Here is a 22345-nt window from a genome sequence, read left to right as displayed (position 1 = left end):
CTCACTCTGAGTAAGAAGCCAGCTAAATGCAAAGAGGCAAATGTAGAATGTGCTGCAGGCTAGCATGCAATGTGACCTCTCGTCATTGCCATAAACCCAAATAGTGCCCACTTTCAGACACATTTTTATAGCAGCTCTACTAATACATCTGGCTATTTCTCTGCAATGAATTCTCCCACTCAATACAACAGCCCCCCCCAAACCAGGGGACATGGTAGGGCCGGTGTGGGACATCATTATAGAGAGTAGATGTCTTGCATAGAGGCAAAGCTCCCTAATCCGAAGGCCAGATAATTCGAGTGCAAAGAGGATTAGCTCCACCCAGAGGAGCCATTGGCTAAATTTAGACCACGTACTCTCTGTGTTCACCAGTCTCCATTTAACCCTGTGCCCCAAGTCCCGCCCACAACTCTCAAACACATCCGTCTAGCCAACCCCTCCACCAATCACGCCACAGTTAATCATTATGTCATTGTGACATTTTCAGACCTTTCCAGCCAAATAATCCAGCATCTAGACCCAACAGCTAGGTCCCATTCAATGTCAATATCAGTAAGACAGAATAAAATCACAGTGTGAATTTCCTGGCACACAATGACACCATGTACCTGGGGTCATGTCGATGTCAGCTATCCTGAGTGGGAATATGCACATTTTGGTTTAATTCCCTCTCCCGTCTCTGCCCTTCATCTCCAGGGCTTCGTCCTCTAGCAACCATGTTGGATTACAGTTCATTGTGCCCATTGGCCTAACTCAGGTGAGCAAGGGTGTGGCTTGAGGAATCCCTCCAATGGCGAGAAAGCTGCATCCCACAACTATCTCATGCAAACAGTCAGGAAATTAATAGCTTCTGGTGGTGGATTCTGGGAAATAGTGATTCCACCATTCCGCTATGACACATCAACCAGCAAATGCATGATTAAGAGAGTTTACACATGAACGCCTAAATTTAAAGGTAACTCATGCATAGCCAGACATAGGAGAATGTGCAGTCACTTCCTGTTTTCAACTTGTTGAATGCCATTTCGTCTTTGTCATTTTCAGCTGTTTCTCTGTTTTTAATTTTCTCCTTTCATTTACCTTCAGATGTTTAGTAAGGCCCCTGGGTTTTCTGCATCTTTCCTACGCCGCTGTATTTCTTTTTTCTTTTCTTTTTTAAAGTGCTATATTAAGTGTATGCAAATTAAAATAAAACTAAATGAAGGTAGAGGAGACACAGGAGATGAGGCCCTGCTGGTAATATTACTGCTACAAAGTCTTGCGCTATTTTTGTTCTGCTGAGTGCGCCTAAACAAAGTCAAGTCTTCCCTCTCTCATGGCTGATGGTTTGTTAAAATCACTACTGGCCACTAGTTTTAAGCAACACATCTTGGTTTACCTCTAATTATCTGATGTTAGTTTAGCACAATCACATATAAACTGTGTCAGTCCAACTTCAGGTTGCTACCCTTTGAAAAAAATGACACCTTTTTTCTGCTGAATAGATGCAAAATGAAACTAATGTCAGCATGTTGTAATAATAGTAAGTAACTGTGCTAAGGAAGGATAGTAAGCCCAGTGAAAATATGTAACACACTGGTAGGTTTCTCAATGTTGAAGCCATCAGTATGAGTATGATTTCTAAATGATGCCTGACAATGGTTTAATGCAGTCTGGATAAAGAAAAAAATTAAAAAGCAAAACCTATATTCTTGAAGTCACTGGCTGGCTGAGCGAGAACACTTTCACAGAGGGGGCCCTTTAAATTTTAAAGATATTGAATGATGAGGTTCAAAGTAATGATTTTTCCCCCTAAAATAGTTATGCAGTGTTTTGGCTCCAGGTAAGACTTTTATATTTAACATTACAAGACTGTTTTACATTTCATGCACATATTCAGAGAGAGGAAACGTGAGATTTTCTGTCGGTAACAGCCACGCTATACTGATACTGATGAGACTGCTGAGACTGAAGTTCTCCCTCATCATTCATCAACCTCCTCCTCCTTCATTTATACGGATTCATTGTGCCTTCATGCCTGTGTTTCCTCCTAATTTAACAAGAGAGATCTGAGGGAGCTAATCTGCTGGGGTTTAGTGAATGGAGGTGGGATGTGGAGGTGTGTGTGTTTGTGTGTGTGTGTGTGTGTGTGTGTGGTGGGGGGGGGGGCTTCATTAAATCCCTCTCAGCTGATTGGACATGCCATCTCGGCTTAAATCACCTAACCTGTCCTCTGGCGTACATCCTCAGTACATGCACACGTATGTAGACAGTGATGTAGTGTTAAAGACCGGGTACACCGTGACCTACAGACACATTCATCACAGGGCAAAAAGCCAATAAGGACAAACATCTATACAAAACTACACAAAACAAACAAACAAACAAACAAACAAACAAAAACATTAATGTGCCATCTTTATTCCTTTTCTTAATGTATTTTATAAATGTAAAGTGAGTTTTGGTGGATTTCCTATGTTCTTCATCCCTTGGTCTGTATATGCAATAGTTTTCACTGACACACACCACACACACACACACATACGCACAGGGTGTAATTTTTATTGTGTTGTGTTTAGACCATGAGGACAGTAAATCCCATTGATGGGATCAGATGGACTTACTGACCTGCAACACCACAGATATCGCCATCTAGTGGGCACAAATAGTAGGCCTACTGGAATTATGCATAAACATGCAGAGAAGACTGGAGTGGATTTTTCTCGGGACAGCTTCATTGGTTTATAAGAACATCTGAGCCTTTGCCTTCTGGCTTTTTACTGACCGCTGCTGCTTTGATACAGACAGGGATAGTAGGATCGTTATAATTTTTCATTAGTTTTCACTAGTTCTTGCTCAAGTTTTTGCTCATTATTCATCACTGACTGATACACAATACAACATCAACAACACAACTACAAACAAAAAGAAAACAATCTGGGATACAGGAAGTGCTGCATTTTATGATTCCCTCTGCACCAACAGGGGTTCATTTAAAATAAACAGAAGAAGACTGGGTTGATAACATGAGGAACAAAGAAATAAAGCACCACTTACAGAAATTCACATCTTCATCCACATAACACACAAGGAAAAAGGTGTCACAGTCCTGGACACCCTGTTAATTGACAAGAACACCACTGCATTACCTTTTTAATTCCATCCCCTGTACATTTGCAGCATAACACCCCCACACACTAGTACAACACTCTTCACACACACACTGGCATCCTAATGTAGACATCTCATGCAGTTTATGGTTAATGATCACAGTTGTACAGTGTAACTACTTCACAGCTGAATGATAGTGAATGGCATACTGTTACCTGGGGAAGATGAGTGCGTGCTACTGTATGCTGGTCGCAAGCTACAGACTGAAAAAAAGAAAATAAGGGACAACTGTAAACATAGCAAAACCAGGGCGAATTTAAGCCGATATAATGAATTTATATGGAATGTCTGAAGAATGGGTGTATCCAAAGGGTAAAGCAAAACAGATGGTAGCCGGCATTTTCAGGTGTTGTTGCCAAGAAAGAAAAAAAATTGGCAGCTTGAGCCCAGAGGAAGGTTTCACAGATCCTTTTTCATATTGTTTGGCATTAGAACATTTTACATTATACCTGTGTCAGCTTGACCAAAATAACAATTAGAAGGCTTACGGCAAACAGCCAGTGGCCTGTGAACTGCGTCATTAACCTCAGCAATGAGGGTCCATTCAATCCCTGTAAAATGAGAGCCAACTATTTACATAACACGGGACATTTTAGCCCCATGAATTTCTCAGATAAGTTCACTCAGTCGACTTGAGTTAGGTAGTTAACTCAAGTTAGGCTGAAAGGAAGAAAATGAAACCAGAAGTAAAACACAAGTCATTTGTCAGAGATTGTTAAAATGAAAATTATCAGTTATATGGTAACATTTTATTTTAGGGGAACACTTATTAGCCATTGATTGTTTATTGGTGTGAGGCTTACTAACTCATTAGTTCTGTATTAGTCATTATTAGCTACCTATTAGTTCCTCATTTTGGATGCCTTATTCTCCACACTACAAACTGTTAGTTAAGAGTTTTTTTTTTTTTTTTCCTAAAAAAGCCCTTAGTTAATAACTAATGGGTAGAAAATAAGTAGTTGAGCCTGAATTAATTGCTAGTGACTACTACAGGACTAATAAATTACTAATAAATTACTGATACTCACGTTAATAAACAACTAATTAATGGCAATAAGTGTACCCTAGAATAAAGTGTTATCATTATTCTGTAAATGGATGCTCCAAACGAGTAAAAAACACACAAACATTCAAGGCCTGGCGACAAGATATCCTTTCACTTCTTTCAATATTGTGAATTAAGCACTGACGCACTTCTTGCTTGTCACTCTTAAATAAATCTTTTTGGCATAGCTTACATCAAACTGATGCAAATTGCATACAGGCAAAAAAAAAAATCATTAATTAGTGTTTTTGCCAAAAATCTGAATAGATCGTTTTCAATGATAGCCTCTAGTTTACTGTCACCATCCTATTTATCTCGCACCACATCACTGGCTTTATGTACGTCAGCAAATGAACTGTCTGTATTAGTCAACTAAATTTCCTCATTTAGATCGGATTTATTTAAATAGCCTCTAATCACAGTTACAATGTCAAAGGGCTTTGTACACCCACATTTCCACTTAGTAAATGAAAAAAAAAAAAAAAAAAAAACAGAACAAGGAAGAGCTCACATGAAAACCTCTTTGGGAAAAAAGATGGAAGGAACCTTGCAGATGACCTCGCAGAGAGGGGATTGCATAAAATATTTAAAGCTGTGCTACCAAATATTTTGACTTAAAAATCCACACTTGTCTTATCAGCCTAAATCACAAAGTGTGGCTGCAGAAGGGCAGTCCATCCCTACTAATTGAGACCCAGTAGATTTGCCCTGTTTGTTCAGATAAAATTCTGGTGGACATTTTTGGACGCTGCTCTGACATCACTTCTCAGGAAGTGATGAATCAAAACTGAAAAATGAAATGCAAGGAGTAGTGAGCGAGTGCTGTGAGCAGAGAGAGCTGCCAGCATTGGACCTTTTGCTCTCTCTAATGCGTTTGGTATCCTTCAGCATGACAAAGCATCACAGAGCAGCGGTCGGTAAACATGAGTGTGCTGTGTGGATTTCTGGGTCCTGAAGTTCACACAGTTTCTCATAGTTTGAGGCCACCAACATGCAAAGTTGCCCAGTGCAGCTTTAACTGTAAAAAAAAAAAAAAAAAAAAAAGTGTGAGACGAAATGTGCAGTCCTGGGGAGTGTAAGAGGCTTTCCACCTGATGTGTGAGGAGTGTGTGCTGCTCACTAGTGCCTCAGTCAAATTGCCTGTTTCTCCCTCTGTTGCTCCCCCTCCCTGCTCTAGCAACTAGTGTATTTTTGTCCCCCTGTCCCAGTGTTTACCCAGACCAGGGGATTTCAGTGCTCTATCCTCCATCCTCTTCCCACCAAGTCCTTCAACTTACAAAACCTCCTTTTATCGCAGCACAAAGGCGGCAATGTACTTCTTTGTGTCATGCTCTCTGTCTCGCCCATGTTCTGGCAGTCTGCAGACCGCCCTACTTTAACATTCCCTCCACGTCTCACCACTCCTCCACACTGCAATAATGTGTCTAAGTGCAGCTCAGTTTGGCAGTGAATGGAGATTCTTTTCAGTGCCACCTCCCATTTACATGAATCACGACAGGTTACAGGTGGTGGAGACAGAAACAGCTCATATGCTATGAGATGTGAAGGAGATTTGGATGCCTCCTGGGCCTCTGAAACAGCCTGACTGTGGTTCAATTTCTCATACAGTGGGCATATGGAAACCTCACTTGGTGTATTTTTAACACAGTGTGAATGTATTTGATGACATGCTAGATGTCTTGTTGTTTTGAGATTGCACGGCTGAATCATAGACAGAGCAATCTCTATTGTGAAACAAGCGTGAATTTGCAATAGCTGTGACCATGTACACACATGCATGCTTTCGCACACATACACAACCTCACAAACACTTGACCTCCATGGCCAATTTCAGCCTAATAGGTAGAAGTTGCGATTGCTATAGGATGGACAAAGCTTTGTGGACCAATGAACGGACTGATTTTTGTGTGTTTTGGCCATGCTACATGAATCCATTTAGAAGTTTTGTGCCTTGTTGTTATAGGCCACTCCCACTGCCACACCCCATTTTGTCAATTGGCATGAACACAAACACACACATGCTTCAGCTCCATGTCAAATTTCAGCCTCCTATGGTGAAAACTGTGGCCGCCAAAGAGTGGGGAAATTATAGAGCTGCTGGTCACACCTAAAAATCTTCAGCGCCTCAGCTGCTACAGGACTGTTTGGGTTAGTTACACATGAAGAGTTTAGTTCCAGATCAAACCAGAGATGCTCACGCGTCATTTTTGCATGTTCAAGTCAAGGCTCACGTTTCTTATGGTTGTAATGAGTGTAGTCTTATCTGCTGCATGCCATCTGGCCTGCTCAGAACACTGCATAGGAAATCAAAGCATGCAATTTATTATCATTATTAAGGATATTTGCTAACCATCCAACGTTAACTTTCACATTACTGACCAAGTGACTGACCGTTTTCAGGTACCTGATAAAGTCTGATATGGTCGAGCCAGCATCCTTTATTTTGAAACTGCAGACTTTTCATTTCGTAATTCTTTTGTTTGGGCCTTGTGGGAAGTTATTATAGCCAAAGGTTATGACAAATGGCACAGCAGGTGCAGGTGTGTTCGCCATGGTGTTGTTGCCGCAGCCTCCAGTCATCTGTGGCCACGTGCACCTGATGCATAAGGTTGCCCATGATAATGAGGGGGGGAATGACTTTCAGCTTATCAGACATTTCCTTACTGCTCATAGAATAAATAAATAAATAAAATAAGATTCTTAGTCGAGCCTCAAGTCTTTTGAGGCCAAGTCTCAAGTCACTGTGTGCCAGTTAAGTGCGTCCTGAGTCCAAGTCTTAAACCTGTTTCCCGTTTCTGATATATATATGCATTTGAGGGAAAAACAAACAAAAAGATTCCTTCAAATTATCATTGAGTGAGTACCTCTAAACTATTGATAATTCAGCCTGCAAAAATATCTCATTCAATCACCCAAGGGCTTTGGTTACATAATATGATTTGGAAAGTGCCATCAGTTATTTTAATTTATGCTAGCAATCATTCAAGAGCAGCTATCACTTCTCTCAGTGTGAGGCTGAACATTTATTCTCTATCAGTGCTTTATGTTTGCCGGTTAACTCCAAACTGCTGAATACTAATAAGCGTATATACATATTTAGTAGTATATAGTATGATATACAAGTTGCAGTAGCTTCTCTCATTAATTTATTAATAATGTTGATGACACAGTATCCACCACAGTAGGGGGACTGTATACATTACAGAGAAAGAAGAGAAACCAACTTAGATCCTGATTGTTCATACCAGGCTGGGAAATGACCACCAACTGGAAAATTCAGTCTGTGTCTGGTTAGATAATTTGTTTTATAATTAATCAGCCATTGATAGGAATCCTAATAGATTCTGCTGTGTACATGCAATGGGCTGCTAAGTACGTTTAGGGAGTTACCAGCCATGTTTTGCTCCCTACTTCATACGCCGCTTCCCCTGCCTACCCAGGGGCAATTCTCACATTATTAACAGAGATTTCATGACTGGAAGTGTGGACTCACATACTAGCACAGCTGAAACCACTGACTGTTTCTTCATGGCTGCATAATAAAAGCCCTGCTCTGCTCATGTCACTCAAACGGCACAGTGAAAAAAAAAAAAAAAAGTGAGATTCATCTGCACTCTGGAGAGGGATGTGTGATGTTCAACCTATGACATCATATGTTTGCATTACTTTTCAGTATAACAAGCATCTGTTGTGTAAGTAGCTTTTTTTTTTTTTAACCCTTTATTTGGTCCACTAATATTATCTTTAGATTGAATGCTCATCTGCAGCAACACTCTGCTTTTAATTCATGCATAATTATGGTGAAAAGAAGGGCTATTCAAAATGATATACACTTCTTAAGAGTGTATATACCACCCACAAGGAGTCTGGCTTCTGCACAATCCATTGCTATGGAGGGCTGGCAAGTGATTAAGCAGAGTTAAAGCCAAATCACTGCTGACTGACGCATGCTTTTAAATGCCTCATACCAGTTGATATGCTTATTTGATGTAGGGAATCATTCCAGCTTACTATATCTATTTCTTTTTAACCGACATGAGCTTTCTGGATCTTTTGTAGAGCAAAATCCATTTGTGGTTTGAGGATTGTTTTGGCACTAGGGAGACAAACACTCACTTGGGTCTCCATTTTCCAATTGATGGGTGATACAGTGGTAAATAAAAAGGAAAATCTCTGATCATTACATGGCAAATAACCCCCAGCAGAAGCAAAAAATCTATTATATTTTCAGAAAAATATTATTATTTTTTTGTTATGAAACAACTTTATCTACTCATAACTTACATCAGTTTAACACTGCTCACTATGATGTACAATTTGAATTCATGTCAAAACAATTTCTGTCAGCCTGAAAAAGTGATAACAACAATGAAGTTTAATTGGTTTTTACCATGCATTACATCCCAGGGTCTGTTTTCAAAATGGTTGTTACTGACTGGGATCATTGCAGTGGGCCTACTCTACCAGCAGAGGGCAGTTCAAACCGCAACACATTTTTGCTGCTGTGCATAGAGGGTGATAAATACTTTCATGGTGAGACAACAAACCTCGTAATAGACCAGCACAAACATTAGGCCACGGCCTGTAATGCTTTTCCCCCCAATATCACGCCTCAGTGCTGGTAGGTTACATTTTTTTTTTCATACTTCCACCTTTGGCCTGCTGGTAAAATTTTGTATCACAATATGGGACGCTGCAACCAGGATAACAATGTTTATTACATTTCCATGGCAATGTCATGTGTCTATGGTTACAAGCTGCTCAGCCTTGTAACAAAAGAGGAATCCCGCACCAACTTTACCTTAAAAGTTTTTTACTCTGCCAACAACACAATCCAACAAAGGTCTGACTAACATAGAAAATCAATAAGATCAGTGGTGTTTGGGTGAGTGTATGTTGTGGTTGTAGAGAGGAATTAACCAAAAATAAAGGAGAAAGGCAGGTCTGAGGTGTCTCCAGGGTGAGGCATGGTGTGAGGGCGAGAAAGAGCATATTCTGGTAGCCATCTTAAATAACAGGTGTCCCACATCGCCTAGCAACCCAGGCTCTTCACTCTGCCCATAAGCACCCTGGGATATAAATCACAACCTCAACCAGGTAAAAGGCCAACATAGGGAGAGCAGCCACTGGGTCATCACAGTATGGTACTGAATAGTGAGTTTGTATTGGCCTTATCATACCTTGGGTATTTACTTGTATCTCTTATAATAACACTGTAGTATTCCTACATAATTCTGTAGAGACTTAGAGAATGTCGATATGGCACTCAAATAATTCAGTAACCTTATATTTCACAATATTTTATAAGCTGTAGTATCTCTACAATATCCCCAAAGAATATTACAGGCTTAGGGTCCTGCTCTTTGTGAAGTATCCATCTAAAACATGCTCCTCACTACGTTTTCCCTACAAGTCTAGCAGCATCAGTTACAGTGAAAGGGAACAGATGGTGGAAAATGGCCTGTGGTTGGACCAACATGATATGAACACCTTCTCACATGAATGCCCCTCAAGGTTGTTGTAGTTCACTAAAACTGAAAGCTGTAGGCTACTAAAACTCAAAGTAAACATGAAAAAGTGATTTGAGTGTGACTACAGCTATAGGCTAATGGCTTCATGAACTAACAAAGCCAGCTTGATGGTGGTGGATAGGAGATAACCATCTAGAAATGAGGTCTAACCAACTCAACTGACACACACTGGTGTTAAACTTCTACGGAAATTCAACAACTGTGTTCCTTCGCTGGAAACATGAGACCTCCATCAAGTTACAGTACTTGTCAGTCATATAACTCCCGTTTTTTCGATTTGCCTCCAAAATAAAAGCATGCACACAGCGTTAACGCATTTAGAAAAGTCCCACTCACGTGGTCCCGGGCCTGACTGGCCTATGTGTGTAATGGAGCTCAGCTGTTCCTAACACCCCTGAGGGTGCAGGCCGCTGTTTGTTTGCTCCTCTAGTAGGTCCCAATTCGGTCCCGGATTAGACAGGTAAAATAAAAATATAAGAACACCACAATTAGTGCACAAAACAAACAAAAAGCAACAACAAAATCTAATTTGGGTTTCCCCAAATAGTTGAAAATACAGTTCCCGGTACCTGCTGTAGAGACATGCATATATATTGCAATGGTTGGCACTGTTTATTTTAATACATTTAAAGTTGGGAATTAAGCTGTTTTTAGTTGTATTTACTGGTGAATTTCAGTTTGTCAGCTTTGTGCTAAGTTAAAAACGATTTTATTTTGAAAATGCAGACAGGAACTTATACAAATTCTGCTGCGGGCTTAATGCCATCTATAAAGAGCGACACTATCCCCTTCCACCACAGTTACAACAGTAAAACTTCAACTAAAAGTAGATACAAAACAAAACAAAACAAATATGTAGCATTTGTGGAATAACAGACACATCTGTAAAACCGAAGAACTCTTGTTTGAAACCTAAGTGAAGATGAGGTGAAACTGATCTCCAGTCAGACAACAGAATTTAAAGAAACCCCAGTGCAAATGGGGAAGCGGCTATAATAGCCCTCGTGCAAGCTCCGCCCTCAGAGTTGTCCTGGGAAACACTAACAACTGTAGGAAAGTGGATTCCTCCTGTTTTAACTAAGGAAAAACACTCTGTCGCTTATTCATTTTACTTTAAAAACAGTTTCAACCAAATTTTGGCTCAGCTGCGAACAGAGCAAGTCAGTCCACTCGGAGGATTATGTGTCCAAAAGCTGCCGGTCCACACTGAGCTTCATCTGTCCGAGGTAAGGGGAGGCATTTGCCATGCCGTTACGATGTTACACTCATTTTAGACTGCAAGAAATGGGCTCTGTTGCTACTTTGTGTCTGTCAGCTGGATTTTATATTCAACACTTTGTTTATCGACTGCGGTGACATGTTTGTCTCGAAACTTGTTGCTTGTAGGCCATGACATCCTCATTCAGACTGCAGTGCCAATGTGTCGAAACTTCTCGTTTCTCTAAACACGAGTTGAAACAAATCACAATTGTTTTATTTTTGTAAGCTCTTGAAGGAAACCATACAAAACATTAAAGTAGAAAATAGAAGTTATGTATTAGCTTCAGCCAATATAATTTAGAAATTATATATGTTACAGGAGTTAAAAAAACAAACAAACAACAAACAAAAAAACCCGAAAAAACACATTAAGTTCGCCATAAATGTACTATTGATGACCAAATACACATATCAGTCCTATAGGAATATGGAAGTGGATGAAAATAACTTTAAGCATGATGTGGTCGTTTACCCACTCAGTGTTAACTGGCACAGACACACTGCAGGAATGTTAAATTGATACTGTAGGAGATAAAACTAAAATAAGAACAGTCAAATCACTGTAACTCACCAGAAATAGACCTCTAGTGCCACAGACACGGTTTAAGTAACTGCATTAATATAGGAATTATATTGCAGTTATTTTTCATCAGGCAGATACAAAGATGGTGTCACATGTGCTGGGAAAATGATACAGAGAGACAGTTGATGTTGTATTCCAGGCCAGTTCATTTTACACTTTACTTCCGTGCAGATGGAAAAGGTCTGTGCACATGGGAACGAACACGGCACTCTAAAAATCTCATTTGCACTAGTTTGACCTCACCCACACTCCGACATGTTCAAAAGACCAGGTGGATAAAGATGGCTGCCTGCTGGGTTCCCATGGTGCAGCATGCCCAGGATTTACTCTGCCCTTTCTTTCTGAGGTCCCATCATGGACTTCACCTCCTTGACGTCAAGGGTGACTTGGACGTTATCACCCTCTGCCAGAGTTCATGTACATCCGCTCCAGTGGAGCTGCTCAGTAGAGTCATTTGATTTAAATCCATACAGCTAGAAACTAGTGGAAGCTTGAGTTCTCATGGGATGAAAGAAATGTTATGTGTGACCACTAAATCAAACCAGGAGACGGGATGAAGAGTTTAGCTCGGGACGTTAATGTGGAGATGTAAACAAAGGCAATGAGCTGGAAGAGGGCAGAGGAAGCTTTTCCACAAGGCGACACAAGCTAAATGGTGAAATGTTAAACCAGTGGCAGCCAGTCGCACAAGGGAAGCTGGTGTGTAAAAAAAAAAAAAAAAAATCAGCTAGTTGGGCCACCAAGCCAAAGTCTCACAATGTAGAGCTTTGTTTTGTTTTTGTTTTCTCCTCAATCATGTCCTTTTGTCCATAAGAACCTACTGAAATGTCTTTCCAAGAAAACTGCCTACTCAACACCGCCTTGTCCTTGACAGGCCTGACAAAATATGCTTTCCCTCTTACAGCGTAATTTGATCCCCTTACCATCTCACAGAAATTTAGCATTTTCTTTGTTTTTTGGCAGGGAGGAAGGGCGAGGGTGGCACGTCCCTCGCAACGGCTGGTTATGACTCAAAACATTTTGTGACAGGCCTTTATATTGCCATGAAGGCCTGCGCCCCCATCAGGGAGACTTCTTATAATCAGTGTAGATCCAGTCCAGGCATCCATCCAGCAGGCTCAAGTAAAACATTTAGCTCTGCTGTATCACTGTTTTGGTGCCTTGAAGGGCTGTTCTGAAAAATCATAATTGCATCCATCTAGGAGGCTACTATCTTTATGGACCTGGTTCAGTGCCAGAGAATGTAAGCCAAGTCAAAATGGCACGTACGTGAGGCCTGAGGGTAGTATGGCCTGCAGAGGCAGTGGCTCTGTAGAAAGCAGGACACACTCCTGATTTTTAACCTTTCAAGTGATGAATTGTGGTTCATATTCTGTTCATCCCCGCTTCACATTCACACATTTCTATGCATTCACACAAGGGGCTACCCAGTGCAACCCCAGTCTTTCTACTGGTGGCTACCGAGCAGCTCCATAAGAGATCTTTGGGTTTCCAAGCCTTGCTAATAGCACTTTGACAGTAGTTTTAGATGTAAGGGAGTGTTTTAACTTATTCACTTTCCCTGTCCAGATTTTCTCAGTCAGTGTAAGGATTTGAACTAGCAACCCTGAGGCGTAAGCTTGCCTCTGTTGTGTACTAAGAAAGCCTCTCCTTCAGGACAGAGAGGGAGCAGACCTAATCAACTTTTTTCTTGCATCAAGTGTCCTTTCCTTGCTGCTAGTGGACTGATCTGCCTTGTTCTGCTTTGTTTCAATATATTTGTTCTTGTTCTCAGAAAACAAGTGAACTGCATTGGAAACAAGTGGGAGTATTTCATCCCACTGGCAGATTTTCCCCCCATTTGGCTAAAAAAACAAAACAAAAAACAACAAAAAAAAAACAGGGCTTTCTAAAAGGCTCAATACCAGATTTGATGACATGTTGGAATGGAGTTTTTTTTTTAGAGGTTAGTTAATATTCCTACACAGATACAGACAGTACACGTGAAGGGCTTCTGAATCTTTATATCTGTTTTTGGAAAAATACTGATGCCCCCAAAAGCAACCTTTTACAAGTTTTTCCAGAACAAATATTACATATTTTCAAATTATACTTGTAGCTGCATTGTACTTTCTAGTCATTGAGCTGATGCTTTTATCTAGAGCAACATAAAGAGTGCAGCAGAGAAAAAACAAGGTTAAAGTTCCCACTGTAGATCCTCAACAATTTAAACAACCAGTAAACAAACATACACAACTGTATTTTTTATTCATGAGAATAAAGCTGTTGGGACAGAACCAGGCTATGCTCCCACCGAATAAAAACGTATTAGCCTGCTCAGTGTATTACTCCCAGCTAAGTTTAGGCTCAGTTGCGAGGCAGTCACAGTCAGAAATATGTGTTTAGCTACAGTACGAGAGACAAATGAAAGAGGAGTTGGCCTCACATTTAGAGTACTGTAAATTACAGTACCATGAGGATCCTGCCGGCTCCAAGCTTAACCAAGCCAATTTATCATCATCACAAACCCCTTAATTTAATGGTGATGGGGGATATGTGCAGTGTCAGCCTTGTAATTACACTGTATTTACTATAGAATAGAAGCATTAGGGCAAGTCTTACAGGTACCATTTCATGATATTGCAGCGTCTCAGTATGGTTTGTTATGCCTGGGAGGGCGACTTGTGATTTCCCCAGTAATATTCATAATGCAGCCTTGACTTAGTTTTTTTGGTAAGACTGGAGGCCTTACAATCCCCTCAGCATGCCAAACAGCAGCAGCACTCTCTGTTCCAAAACACCATGCGCCTCTACTACTTGTCCAAACTTTATGCCTGGGGCAAAGTTCCTGTGCTGCAGGCATTCAACAAGCAGGCTTTGCTCTTCACTGTTATTGTATCTGCGGTGGGTGCAACAACGTTCATCTTAAAATAATTTTATTAAAGCAGCTTATTCCAGCAGTGTCATAAGTTTATATGCCATGTGCATGGCGATAAGAAAGACCATCCTGTAACCAAAAGGGGACAGGTTTCAAGCCATGCAACATTTATGTATGTCCATCTGCACTTTTGTGTTCTGTCAGAGTGTCCTTGAGCAAGATCCAGACTGCTTTTATACCTAGAATTAACATGCATCCTGGGGGATTGGATTTTAAATGGAGAGTGCAAAAACACATAAAACCATGGTGTAAAGGCACTCAGGATGCAATGAACAAGATCCTTTCATCCAAAGCACCTTCAGGAGTAGTCAGAGACTCATTTCACCGCATGATCATTAAATTGTAAATGCGCTGCGTCTCCAATTTACATATATTGCAGGAGATAGATATGGTCATGAAGATCCAACTGGGTAGCACATGCAAAACAGAGGTGGCAGTTAGAGTTAGAGTTATGTGTCAAAAATGTATTGTCAGTATGGAAACAGGATTTTGCCGTCAATTTGTAGGATGTCAAAATTATAAAAGGAGGTGGCATGTGACGATTTGCATTTTGGTGATGGAAAGAGAAATTGGATTTCAGTGTTTGCGCCTGTGGGGCATTTAAACACAAGATGCTAATATAAATAAGCATACATCCTGTCTACAAAATGTTGATTTGAGATATATGCTAATAGTGTGTAAAGACTTCTTACATAATGACAGTAGTGGTGGAGATTGCCAGCTGATGCCGTAAAGGTAAATGTTATTTAATATTACTGTGTATGAACAGCACCAAAGAGGTGGTTCTGATAAACCACAGGTTCTCAACCCAACAGGGAGTAGTGTTGATGTAGTGCAGGTGGCTGTATTGCCACTGTTAGTATCCATTCTTTATGTTTATCATGTACCAAAACTCAGGATCTGATATAACTCTGCATTGTTACTTTGAGCAGAAAGTATTCATGTTCAGTATTGACCGTAAATCAATACCTGATATCCACCTCCAATATTATGGCACTTTCTACCTGACTTCAGCGACATTAAATCTCTATAAAACATTCTAAATTATAAAACTGTGTTTTGCACACTTTTTTGTTTAATCTAAATGTTTATTATTTTGTGTTTGTAAATTAATGTATCCAAATGTATCCCCAAGTACCATTGTCATTGAATGGGTGAGGTGTGTCACCTCGTCTTAAAACAGCTGCAGATAACAAAACAATTTTATTAGTCTGGGTTTCAGTTGTAGTGTTGCATGATGGTCAATATGCCATTTGTTAGCTTTTCACCCTGACAGTAATAGAGTTGAAACAATGACTATGTAGAGGATGCTGAATAGCAGTTAAAATTTTTGTCCATCTGTAGTTTTATTACAAAAAATTGTTATTGACCTTCGCCCAGATTGGTCGAACCCTACTTGCTTTACCTCTCAGCACTGGATCAGAGATGTATTAATCTATCCTGGCCTCATTCACCCTCGCTTTGGCTGATCATTTTGACTGATGGGTGAAAATGAAGTGAACCATACTAAAACAGCAGCACTGCCAAGAGGATGGAGGATGGAGACTGGTGGCAGGATAGGTGGGGCTGGACTGTTGTAGTTAAAGCAGACACCTGACCTGTGGCCTGGAGGCTCCTCCTCTCCCCTCTGACATCACAGCTTTGATCTGCCTACTGTCTGTGTTAGCACAAAGCCATATTTAGCTCACTGTAATCAGTGTGGTAAGAGCTTGCATGCCGCCTACTGAGGATACCTGCTTTGTGTAAACACACCTGCTCCCTCAGATGGACTTAAAATGAATTTTGAGCAGACTTGAGGGATTTCGGTCATGCTCATTGTCATCAGATAGACTGGGGGTAAGGTTTCCCTTGATGCCTTAATACATGGCTTTCTTAGTTGTGAGAAATGACAAGACAAAGTGCTCTTGAAATTGCTCTGTACTTTCTCGTGGTGAAATTATGAGTATTATCAAACATGGCATAGCTTTTAGGCCATAGGTGATGGCCTCCACTAGAAAAAATATGAATATGGATAAAATTGCACTGCATTACTTTGATTCTGAGTGTTTTGTTCCTTGTTTTGGCTGTTTTAATATCCTCCAGGGTAAAGTCTGACTGCGACACACTGCCTGGTAACGCCTGCCTTAGTGATGATGCTTTATGGTATTCATCAGAACTCCCACACCAAATAGAGTAATGTTAGATTAGGTTAATTGACCTCCATTAAGGGGAAATTATACACCTACTCATTAGGTTTCCCCTACATATACCCATTAATGTGAGAGTCAGTTGCTTTTATGCAAATTTCTAAAGCTATTAATCACTGGCCATTGTAAAACTACCGTTTAGGTGATTTATGAAAGGCTTGATATGTTTCACATAGGATGGCTTTTATGTGGCTCACGCAAAGCCCATGTCAGACAAAAATGCACTTTGTTTGCATGATACCTTCGGATATTTTGGAATCTGTTTGTCATACACAAATATTGCAACATGATGCATGACTGTGCTTTGGGCTGGGCACCCAGAGTGCATGACACTGAAATAAATTTAATCAGTCAAGCAGATACAGCTAGATTTTATGCTTACGCTGAAACCTCACGCACTTTGATATTTATGGAAATTCGTTGCACCCCCATATATCTTTGCTTTTTCACTTTTAACAGTACATTTCTCAAATTATCAGCAACTAGAAAGTCTTGCTTTCAGTTTATAAAAATATTTACAAATTTTAAATAATGGGTTCTACTTGATTACTTTTGGCCACAGCTATAGCCCTCAGGCAAACACAAGAGCTGTTTCTTGTCATTTAGTTTAACAAAACAAAATATATCTAAATGACAAACGATGATCTACTTCTAGGAGCTACAACAGGGATTTTCCTCTCTGACTCTGGGCTGATCTGGTCTTTTCCACTTTGCGCGTTGTTCTGTTTTTCTAGAGATGGTCATTTGTAAAGTTTTTTCTGGGTGCTTCTACATCTTAACTTTGATTTTAGTCAAATGGTGCATTTTATGCATTCCAAGGTTGTAATTAATCATGTTTCAGTGGATGCGCTGTATATATAAATATAACATACACTTAATATCACTGAAGGACAGTTAATTGTAGAAACATAAAACTGTGCCATACGATTAACTCTGCAGCCCTACTTGCTAGTAAGAGTCACACACCCACTAATACGGTTAGAGGTTAGTTAATATTCCTAATACGTCAGTACTCTCCGGTCTCCTGGTGATGCAGGTGTCATACGTACCTGGATAATATTAAACCAGTATTGTGTATTCAGTAGTGGTGACTGTAATGCTGTTGCACTTTAAGATAAAAGTCAACATGGATGCGCAGCATTTGCGACTAAAGTGATAAACAGGAGTGTTTTTCCAGTTATGTAAATAATTTATGACAATTAGAAGCCTCAATGATTTGGGAAACAAAATAGTTGTATTGCACTTATTGCAATGCTGCATCTTACAGCGTTTTGATTAGAGCACCCACTGTCAGTCACAGTGGGTGCTCTAATTGAAATTTAATGAAGTGCTTCAGTATGCCTGAAATCTCAGACTAGTACTTTGGGAACTAACATTGCAATGTATGTTATACTCGGTACAGTTAGCAGCCCTAGCAGTAATCCAGCAATATACACCAGTCCCTATCACTAGTGTGAAAATATACCTGAGGATATTTACCTGCTAGTCAACAACACCACAGAGGACTGATATTAATCTGATCAGGCCTGCTGTGAGACTGAGGTTAGCTTTGCTCAGGATTCTCCAGGCTAAACCTCTTAGCTTCCAGATGGGCCGAACAGCCACTTTCCCTCTCTAAACCTGTGCTGTGTCCTAGGGCTCAGTTTGCTTGATTGGCTCTTTGGCACCTATTTTGTCTTCTTTTCAGTGTCAGTTTGTTATTGCAGTCACACCATGGCTGAATGAGTAAGTGCATCAGCTTGACAGCGGACTAGTTGGCATGTATTGATTTTTTCTTTTTTTTTTGAGAGAGAGATTCTGTACCTGCGTCTGTGCTTTCATTTCTATAAAGTGAGGGGGAAGACAAAGATGAAAACCACACTGCTCACTCTGCTTTCACCCATCAGCAACTTGTCAGAAATTTCATTACCAGGAACACCTGAATATAAGCAACAGAAATTGTCCTGCTGATTTTGTGCCGAAAATATGCTGAACATTTACATACAGGTAAATGTCTCTGGCCCATATCTCTTTTTCAGCAAATGACTACTGAAAATGCTTCAGTGTTTCATCAGATAACCACCCCACTCTCTAAATGTCCTTATACATATTGACTCAGTCCTGTTCTCGGGCAGTCACTCTCTAAAGACTTAACTGTACCTTCAAGTATCAGAGTTCTCGTCTGCCTTAAAGACATTTCCTCTGAGCACTGCCATGGTTTCCCAGTGTGGGAACAGAAGGATGGGGTTGTCAGACCTGGGGAGGGGTGCTGATCAAGGCTGGAGCCCTGATTACAGGCCCTCCCTCGCTGCGCCTCACAATAAGATAATGCTATCTGGGCCCACAGGTATTTGGTTTCAGTGTAGGGGGTAATAACTGTCACCAAACACTGAGGAGACCTTTCATCCCCCAGCCTCGTGTTGTCAGCCAGCGTTTGTGTGCAGTCTCTGCACAGAGGCTTCTTTTGTGTGGCAGGGTGAGGTCGTGTCACCATGATGGCCCCATATCTGTCCATAGAGACAATAGCCAGGTTTGATTAAATCAAACAGCTGTGACTATCTAAATGGTTGTGAAAATGGTGTGTTGAAGTTGGCTGTGGTGCTGTTGTTCATGGGATGACGTATACCTGACAAATTCAGCTGTGCGCAACAAGATCAGCGCTGCTAATGAAACGTGAAAAGAATCAGACAAAGACTCAAACACAGTATAGACACGCTTTGCTGTCTGAGTTTTTGTGCTCTAGGCGTGTGTGGTGGACTTTAGGTTGTAGTAGCAGGGCAGTAACTATGGGAGAAAGCATAGGAGGTTAAACAAACCTCCGAGTTAAACATCAAACCCCGCTAAGCCCCTCCCTGACAGCCAATCAGCCGTGACTAACATGACTCCCAGCAGACCCAGACAGGGCTTTAACCCTCCCTCACTGTGCTACATGTGGAGGCTTTGATTCCAAATGTTATGCATCCATTTAGGGGAATAATTGCTGCCAAAAATGTGGCAGTTAATTCTTCATGAATAGGGTGATTTCATCATTAAAAGTGTCATTTTGTTAAGCAAAGGTCTTAGGCTGGCTGATGTCTGCAGTAGTATTGCATAATGAGTCAGAGGATGAATGTCACTTTTGGAATGAACTTTTTCTTGCTTTTTGGATCAGCAAGGATAAAAAGGGAAACTAGCCCCTGTGGCTAAAAAAGGCTCCTTTCAGTCAGTCTTTATTTCTACAGTGCATTTCCTACATGAAATCCAATTTGATATCCAGTCCAAGCTTCAACACTTCAACACCAAAAAAATGTAAGACATATGAAGAAGGCAGGGTGGTAGTAAAAGAGTAAAAGCAGGATGGAAACAAGGAAACATTACAAAGAAAAGACAAAGTCAAGATCAGTGAGCTGTTGGCTTGGACAGTTCAGCTTAACCCTGACAGGTTCTGACTGGAAAATCAGCCTCCCTGGCAGTCGGCATAGCTGCTATTTTCCAAAGCACCTTACAGTACCAGGAGCCCTTATCTTAGGCAAAGGTAAGGCAGTGTGAATTGAACCTGACCAGTGTTAATGCCTTGTTCTACCTTTTGATTTACCAAATGAAAGCTCATACAATGTTGCCTGCTAATAATTGGAAAACCAGCGGAATCCTAAGGATATTAGGATTAAATACAAAGATATAGGAAAAAGAAGGAGCTAACCGTGGCAGGTAGACCTTGTCTCTGTGATGTTGGAGGGTTATAACTGCATAGGTGAGGCAAAAACAAGCCCTGCCCCTCCCTGAGCCTTAAGTCCTGTCTCTGGTGTCATCATGGAGTCCTCGTGTTAGGTGACAACTCAGGTCTAAATTAGGCGTCTGTCCCTCTGTATAGTTGTTGTGCATAGCTCACCAGGCACAGCCAAAAACTAAAGACTTAAGCTGAGAAGTTGCACAGGTGACTGTTTTCCTTAAAACATGAATTTTAACCCACATTTTTCAGGTTAATTAATGGCCAGTGGGAGGTTTTGACCTACAAGAGCTAGCAGTAATAAATTGACTTAAACAAAGTATTTTCACCTTGCTGAGGGTGCATACTTTACATAATTATCATTAGGGTTTTCACCTTTTCTTTTTTTCCTCTCCACTGAAGTTATGATGAGCTCTCTTCCAGCAACATCCTGATTCACGCTTATACAGTTACAAACTTTGAGACCAGGGAGCTGCTGAATGCAACCACAGTGTCCTGCTGTTGGGAATTAAATGCCTTGCTTGATGGCCGTTGTTGAGGTGTTACTCATTCACTTTCCCACCCCGCTCTTTTCAGCCAGGTCAGGAATTCAGTTTGGCTATTTTCACAAGCATGCTGCTCACTAAGCTCATGGGCTGCCACCTCTGATTTATAGGACCGACCTGATAGCTGGGTTGGATGTGAGTGTTCATCATTCTGTGAAAGACACAATCAGTGTCTATTGCAAAACTCAGGCTTGGCTAGTTATTGTCCACTGTGAGCTAAAAGGCAGTAATGTCATTGATTATGAGCAAGTGTCATTAAGTATGCAACTACTGTAGTCAGTTGAGTAGATTTTTGATTACTTTTTGAGTACTAACTAACTTTAACTCTACACTTATAGTTGAAAAAGACTTACCATATTTCCTGTAAAACATGGTCATTCTGGGCTTTGTTTCCCATAATTAATTAAGCAAAATCTCATTCAAGGTCATGCTGTTATAAGGTCATTATAAGGTGCTTTCTTGCTACAAATGTTTCCTTTCAGGTGTAGTGCTTCCTAACCCTCATCCAAACCACAGCCTGGCCATATAGAGGCTTCTTTCCTCCCACTCATCCTCTTCTGATGACCATTCATACTTTAATTCCAAGGTTATTTTGGGAAACATGTTTATCTTTGCACCTTCACGCTGCCATTTTTGTTATAATGCAGATTGCGGTCGATACAATGTAGTTATCCATTATTACAGTAGAGCCTTTAGTTATTTAGAGAGGCTAACACAGAACACTTGTAAAGCAGAGAGATACATAATAGTAAAATGTTAGAGTGCTTTTTTACTGTATATCAGCTTGTGGAGTGCCCCCTGCCCAATCAAATCGCTCCACCAAAACTGTTGTATAATTCTAATTTGCTGCTATTATCAGGGAGCAGGCATCCATCAAACGAAGGTCTCATAATGACCCAGTTAACCTCTTCAACTTTGCCAGTCCCACCAGTGGGTTCATCTTTACAAATTCATACTGCTTTGTTCAAACCCACAGAACTTTATTTTAAATTCCAGTGGTGAACCTAGGATTTCCAAAGATACCAATAATGTCTTGCTGAATTACAGGGAAATGTGCACATCTAGGTATTTTCTATTCTGTTTCATGTAACGGTGCAGCCATAAAACATCTTGGGTTTAAATATTTTACTCAACATAACTGTGATGTAGCTTCAATGAACCGTTGCAACCAGCAGATACAGGATATGTTTGTGACATTGTCATAAAAGATGGGGGAAAAAATCTAGGTTTGAACTTCAGGGTAAATTTAAGGGAAAATTGGGGTCAAAGGGTTAATTATTGAACAGGCAATGTTATGTTATGAATGGATAAGCAGAGAGTAACTGTTGTGTGGGTAGGTTGGCTATTTTGCCCCAAAGGCATACAATTGTAATGCTTTTTCTTAAAGGAATTTGTGAACCATTTTCTAGACAAGCATTCCAACTTCAGTAAAATTCAACTAGT

At 40.5% G+C, this 22345-nt stretch overlaps 1 pseudogene; it reads left to right on the top strand.

Annotated features, from left to right (window-relative positions):
• Positions 1–16188: 16188 nt before the first annotated feature.
• Positions 16189–22345, top strand: part of LOC115357002 (A-kinase anchor protein 13-like) — a 115343-nt pseudogene continuing 109186 nt past the window's right edge.

This window comes from Myripristis murdjan, chromosome 3 (assembly GCF_902150065.1).
Source record: "Myripristis murdjan chromosome 3, fMyrMur1.1, whole genome shotgun sequence".
Lineage (NCBI taxonomy): Eukaryota > Metazoa > Chordata > Actinopteri > Holocentriformes > Holocentridae > Myripristis > Myripristis murdjan.
Note: the sequence above shows the minus strand (reverse complement) of the source record. Positions and strands in the feature narration are given on the sequence as shown.